The sequence below is a fragment of the Mandrillus leucophaeus genome, unplaced genomic scaffold (genome assembly GCF_000951045.1).
Source record: "Mandrillus leucophaeus isolate KB7577 unplaced genomic scaffold, Mleu.le_1.0 Scaffold946, whole genome shotgun sequence".
Taxonomy (NCBI): domain Eukaryota; kingdom Metazoa; phylum Chordata; class Mammalia; order Primates; family Cercopithecidae; genus Mandrillus; species Mandrillus leucophaeus.
The window spans coordinates 486874-493640 of record NW_012110319.1 but is presented as its reverse complement, the minus strand read 5'-3'; the positions used below and the strand labels follow the sequence as shown (position 1 = coordinate 493640).

General features: G+C 42.3%; 1 protein-coding gene across 2 annotated transcripts in view; it reads left to right on the top strand.

The window, feature by feature from the left end:
- Nucleotides 1–6767, top strand: part of SMC1A (structural maintenance of chromosomes 1A) — a 78066-nt gene that overhangs the window by 49638 nt on the left and 21661 nt on the right. The window lies entirely within an intron of this gene.

Below are 6767 nucleotides of genomic sequence, written 5' to 3'. Positions count from 1 at the left end.
TCACGTGTTTCTCCTGCCTCAGCCTCCCCAAGTAGCTGGGACTACAGGCGCCCACCACCACACCCGGCTAATTTTTTTTGTATTTTTAGTAGAGATGGGGTTTCACTGTGTTAGTCAGGGTGGTCTCGATCTTCTGACCTCATGATCCGCCCGCATTGGCCTCCCAAAGTGCTGGGATTACAGGCGGGAGCCACCGCGTCCGGCCTGAGACTGGGAAATTCTAAAGGACAGAAGACCTGATGTCTTTTGTAAATAAATGGGGAGAGTAAAATAGAGAGGGGGGAGCTGTTGCAGACTAAAAGAGACAAATCAACCAAATGAAATGTGTGGGACCTCACTTGAATACATTACATAGAAAAGAAAGGGAGAGGGACCTTATAAAAGTAAATGAGACTTAAGAGACATATCAGCTCATTGCAATGTGTGCACCTTATTTGGAACCTACTTTGAAAAACCCGTAAGAAAAAAAAGGTATAAAACAGAGGAATTTGAACACTAACCAGGTATTTGAATTTTTATTTTTATTTATTTTTTTATTTTTTGAGACGTAGTCTTGCTCTGTCACCCAGGCTGGAGTGCAGTGGCATGATCTCGACTCACTGCAACCTCCCTCTAACTCCTGGGTTCAAGCGATTCTTCTGCCTCAGCCTCCTGAGTAGCTGGGACCACAGGCACGTGCCACCATGCCTGGCTAGTTTTTTGTATTTTTAGTAGAGACGGGGTTTCAATGCATTAGCCAAGATGGTCTCGATCTCCTAACTTCGTGATCCTCCCACCTTGGCCTCCCAAAGTGCTGGGATTACAGGCGTGAGCCACTGTGCCCGGCCGCGGGAATTGTTAAAATTTTTAAGTGTAATAGTGGTATTACTATTTTTTTTAAGTCCTTATCTTTTATAGGAGTGATTCTCATTGAGAGGGTAGATATTTTGTTCCCCCAGGGAACATATGACAATGTCTGGAGATACTCTTGTCATGCCTACTTGTCATAACTGGAGTAGAGGGGTTACTACTGGCATCTAGTGTAGACACCAGGGATGCTGCTAAACATCCTACTGTGCACAGGACAATCCCTACAGCAACAAACTACCTGACCCAAAATGTCAATAGTTCAAGACCCTCTCTCAAAAAATAAAAAATAAATAAATGTCGGCCAGGTGTGGTGACTCATGCCTGTAATCCCAGCACTTTGGGAGTCCGAGGCAGGAGGATTGCTTGAGCCCAAGAGCTAATTTTTAAAAATTAGCTGGGCATGATGGCATGTACCTGTAGTCTCAGCTACTCAGGAGGCGGAGGCAGGAAGATCACTTGATCCTGGGAGGTTGAGGCTGCACTGAACCTAGATCACACCAGTGTGCTATAGCCTGGGTGACAGGGAGACGCTGTCTCAAAAAAGAAACTTCAATGTTTAGATGTCTTTTATGTTTCAATTTGTTGGAGTCATTTTTCTTCTTCTTCTTCTTCTTCTCTCTCTCTCTCTTTTTTTTTTTAATGTAGAGACAGGGTCTCACTATGTTGCCTAGGCTGGTCTCAAACTTCTGGCCTCAAGTGATCCTCCTGTTTCAGCCTCTTGAAGTGTTGGGATTACAGGTGTGAGCCTCTGCACCTGGCCCATTTTTCTTTGTTTTTGTTTGAGACAGAGTCTCACTCTGTCACCCAGGCTGGAGTGTAGTGGCACGATCTCAGCTCACTGCAGCCTCTGCCTCCTGGGTTCAAGTGATTCTCCTATCTCAGCATCCTGAGTAGCTGGGATTACAGGCATGCACCACCATGCCCAGAACATTTTTTAAATTTTTTGTAGAGATGGGGTTCTGCCACGTTGGGCAGGCTGGTCTTGAACTCCTGACCTCAGGTGATCCCCCTGCCTTGGCCTCCTAAAATGCTAGGCTTACAGGCATGAGACGCCACACCCAGCCCCATTTTTCTTCTTCTTTTTTTTTTTTTTTTTTTTTTTGAGACAGAGTCTGGCTCTGTTGCCCAGGCTGGAGTGCAGTGACGTGATCTTGGCTCACTGCAAGCTCCGCCTCCCGGGTTTCCGCCATTCTCCCGCCTCAGCCCTCCCGAGTAGCTGGGAGTACAGGCGCCCACCATCTCTCCTGGCTAATTTTTTTGTGTTTTTAGTAGAGACAGTATTTCATTGTGTTGGCCAAGCTGGTCTTGAACTCCTGACCTCGTGATCTGCCCGCCTTGGCCTCCCAAAGTGCTGGGATTACAGGTGTAAGCCCCTGGGCTCAGCCCCCCACACACTTTATTATCCCTCCCTACCCCTAGGTTATTTTAAAATTAAATTCTGGGCCGGGCACGGTGGCTCATGCCTGTAATCCCAGCACTTTGGGAGGCCGAGGCAGGCGGATCATGAGGTCAGGAGATTGATCCTGGCTAACACAGTGAAACCCTGTCTCTACTAAAAATACAAAAAATTAGCCGAGCGTGGTGGCACCTGCCTGTAGTCCCAGCTCCTCGAGAGACTGAGGCAGGAGAATCACTTGAACTCGGGAGTCAGAGGTTGCAGCGAGCAAAGATCATGCCATTGTACTCCAGCCTCGGCGACAGAGCAAGACTCCGTCTCAAAAAAAAAAAAAAAAAGAAATTGTGGACATCATTTCATTTGCAAATATTGCAGGATACATCTCTGAAAGAGATAGGAATTCTTAGAAATAATTAGAACCATTACATACCTAAAAATAATTTTTCTTTTTTTTAGCCAGAGTCTTGAACTATCACAGGGGCTGGTGTACAGTGGCACAATCTCGGCTTTCTGCAACCTCCGCCTCCCGGGTTCAAGAGATTCTCCTGCCTCAGCCTCCTGAGTGGCTAGGATTACAGGCGCCTGCCACCACGCCCAGCTAATTTTTTGTACTTTTAGTAGAGATGGGGTTTCACTATGTTGGCCAGGCTGGTCTTGAACTCCTGACTTCGTGATCCGCCCGCCTTGGCCTCCCAAAGTGTTGGGATTACAGGCGTGAGCCACTGCACCTGGCAGTAATTTCTTAATACAATAATTAGTGTTACACATCCATGTTGGTCACACGCAAACACACACTCTACCTGCTTGAATTGGAAGTCAAATAAGATGATTGATCGTTATTGGATGATTGATAAAGCCATTAGTTGATATGTCACTTGAATCTCATTTAATTTATAGGATCTCCCTCCACCTGTTTTTATTTTTCTTTGCACAATTTTTTTGTTGTTGTAGAAATTGACTCATTTCTTCTGAAGGCTTGTTCACATTCTATACTTTGCTATTATGTCCTGTGGTGTTTAAAATGTTCCCTTCACCCCACCCCCCCTCCAAAAAAAAACCCAAAAATGGTTCTGCTATCCTCTATAGTTCTTGTAAGTGAGTAGTTAGATGTAGATCAGTGCTGTTCAATAGAGATAAAATGTGATCTACATGTGTAGTTTTCGATTTTCTTTTTTTTTTTTTTTTGGGATGGAGTCTGGCTCTGTCGCCCCGGCTGGAGTGCAGTGGCCGGATCTCAGCTCACCGCCTCCCGGGTTTACGCCATTCTCCTGCCTCAGCCTCCCGAGTAGCTGGGACTAGTGACGGAATCTTGCTTTGTTGCCCAGGCTGGAGTGCAGTGGCACGATCTCGGCTCACTGCAACCTCCGCCTCCCAGGTTCACGCCATTCTCTTGCCTCAGCCTCCCGAGTAGCTGGGACTACAGGCTCCCACCACCACACCCGTCCAATTTTTTTTTTTGTATTTTTAGTAGAGACAGGGGTTTCATCTTGTTAGCCAGGATGGTCTCGACCTCTTGGACTTGTGATCCACCCACCTTGGTCTCCCAAAGTGCTGGGATTACAGGCATGAGTCACTGCGCCCAGCCAATTATCGATTTTCTAGTAGCCACATTTTAAAAATAAAAAGACAAAGGTGAAATTAATTTTAATACTATATTATGTTTAGCCTGGTATCCTCAGGAGTATCATTTCAATGTGTGAACTATATAAAAATTATTGATGAGATATTTGATGATCCTTTTTTGTGCTGTCTGCAAAATCTACTATGTATTTTACACTTACAGCACGTCTCAATTCAGATGCTAAAATTTCCTCAGAAATACTTGATCTGTATTTAGATTTCCTAAAATTTACAATTGAAAAAGGAGACCCACATACCCAAGTTGTTCCAAATATACATCAAAGTTTTCCAGTAACTGAATTGAATATCAGGTTTTCAGTTTAAATGAACTAAAGTTTCATAACATTAAGATTTTATCTCCTCAGTTGCACTAGCCAAATATCACATGCTAAGTAACCACATGTGACTACTGGCAACCAGATTGGACAGCACAGAGGCTTGGTTAGATTCAAATTTTGGGGTTCGCTTGTTTGTTGTAGCTACAACTCCACAGGTGGTGGTGGTACTTCCATCAGAAGGTACATAATGTCCATTAGTGGCTCTGTTAGTATGGTTTGCAGCCATGCTTCTTATTGCATAGATCCATTAATTACTCAGGGGTTGCAAAATGGTGACCTTACTCAATCATTTCTGTGTTTACTAGCTGTAGTATTATAGATATTTCCTCTTATCATTTATTTGGTTATTCTGAGATACAGTTTGTATAGGAAAGGCAGGATATATATGCTTGATTCCCCCCCCCCCCCAAATCAGTTTATAAAATAAGGAATTGCTTCCTTGGCTTTCTCAAGATTTGTCCACTGAGTTCTCATATCATTATGAATTTAAATATGTTTCGTGTCTTTCAGTCTGTTTTGGTTACTATCCTTCTTGGTGCTCAGGTTGTCCCATCTTTGGCCAATGGTAACTCATTCAGTTTGGCTTCTGAATTATTTCAACACAACCCTGGTAGTCTTTGATATCTCCCTTGCTTTCCAATATGTCCAGGCTCATCCTCCCTATTTTCCACCCAGACCTGGAATCAGGTATTTCTCCAGGAAGCTCTGACTTCCTTTAGTGGGAAATACTATTATTTAGCAACTACCATCTGGATATTGGAGTATTCATGATTGCTGGGTTTGTTAGTGCTTCCAGAACTTCTCAATAGATTGGGCTATTAAATGTGTTGTTTTTTTATTATTATTTTGAAGGAAAAATGCATCATGAATTCATATTGATACTTTGAATTGAAAGTGTAATTTTAAGTTTAACATCATTGATTTTATTTTTGAGTCTCCCAGTTGTTGTTGCTGAAAATCTCAGTTCCTAGCAAAACTAACATAATAACACATTTACTTTATCCTACTATGTATATAATAGTTTGAAAAATCACAATAAGATATTATTAGTAAAAGGGCCGGGTGCAGTGGCTCACGCCTGTAATCCCAGCACTTTGGGAGGCCAAGGCGGGCAGATCACAAGGTCAGGAGATCGAGACCATCCTGGCTAATATGGTGAAACGCCATCTCTACTAAAAATACAAAAAATTAGCTGGGCGTGGTGGCGGGCGCCTGTAATCCTAGCTACTCAGGAGGCTGAGGCAGGAGAATGGTGTGAACCTGGGAGGTGGAGGTTGCAGTGAGCTGAGATCATGCCGCTGCACTCCAACCTGGGCCACAGAACAAGACTCCGTCTCAAAAAAACAAACAAAAAAGATTTTATTAGTAACAATTTGATTATTGAATGTAATTTTAAATAGTTTAAGATTTTCCGAGATTCTTTTTATTATTAAGCTAAGGAAAGCCTCATTGGGCATGTATAGTCATGTTCCTATGTTTTAAAGTAATTTGAAAGGATTATCTGAGTGTTTAACCAGCTTAATATATAGTTAAGTTTCTTTGCTTTAGTTTGTTTTTCATTTTTAGGGGTTACTCTTTTTAGCATTTTGATTTTTTTTTTCCAGCTTTAATTTCGAAATGTTTCAAACCTATGAAAAACTTGAAAGACTAGAACAGTGAACACTCATATGCCTTTCACCTTAGATTCACCAGTGAATATTTTACCACATTTGCTTTTTCTCTCATCTTTCCCCTCCTTCCCTTTTGCCTGCCATTACATGCAGTTGTTTTGTTTTTGCTGAACCTTTTGAAGGAAGTGTGGCCATGATACTTCAGCCCTAAATACTTCAGCATGCTAAGAGCAAGGAATTGTCCTACCTAACCATAATTTCATATTATACCTAAGAAAATGAATAATTAGGTTTCTTAATATTTAATCTTCAACCCATATTTGAATTTCCCTAGATGTTCTAAAAGTGTCTTTTGTAGTTTTTTTTTTTTCTTTTTGGAACTAGTATCCAATCAAAATTTGTGAATTTCTTTTATTTATTATGTCTTTTTCAGTTTCTTTTAATATGACCTTTTATTCATGGCATTGATCTTTTTTTTTTAATTTTTTTTATTTTTATTTTTATTTTTTTTTTGAGATGGAGTCTCGCTCTGTCGCCCAGGCTGGAGTGCAGTGGCATGATCGCGGCTCGCTGCATGCTCCGCCTCCCGGGTTCACGCCATTCTCCTGCCTCAGCCTCCCAAGTAGCTGGGACCAGGCGCCCGCCACCACACCTGGCTAATTTTTTTGTATTTTTAGTAGAGACGGGGTTTCACAGTGTTAGCCAGGATGGTCTCGATCTCCAGACCTTGTGATCTGCCCGCCTCAGCCTCCCAAAGTGCTGGGATTACAGGCGTGAGCCACCACGCCCAGCCGGCATTGATCTTTTAAAGAGTCTATGAGAGTTTTTGTGGAAAATGTCCCACATTATGAATATGTTCTTTTTTTTTTTTTTTTTTTTTTACAATATTATTTAACCTGTTCTTCCAACCCTTGTATCTCCTGTAAATTGGAAATTTCATCCAGTCTGGAGGCT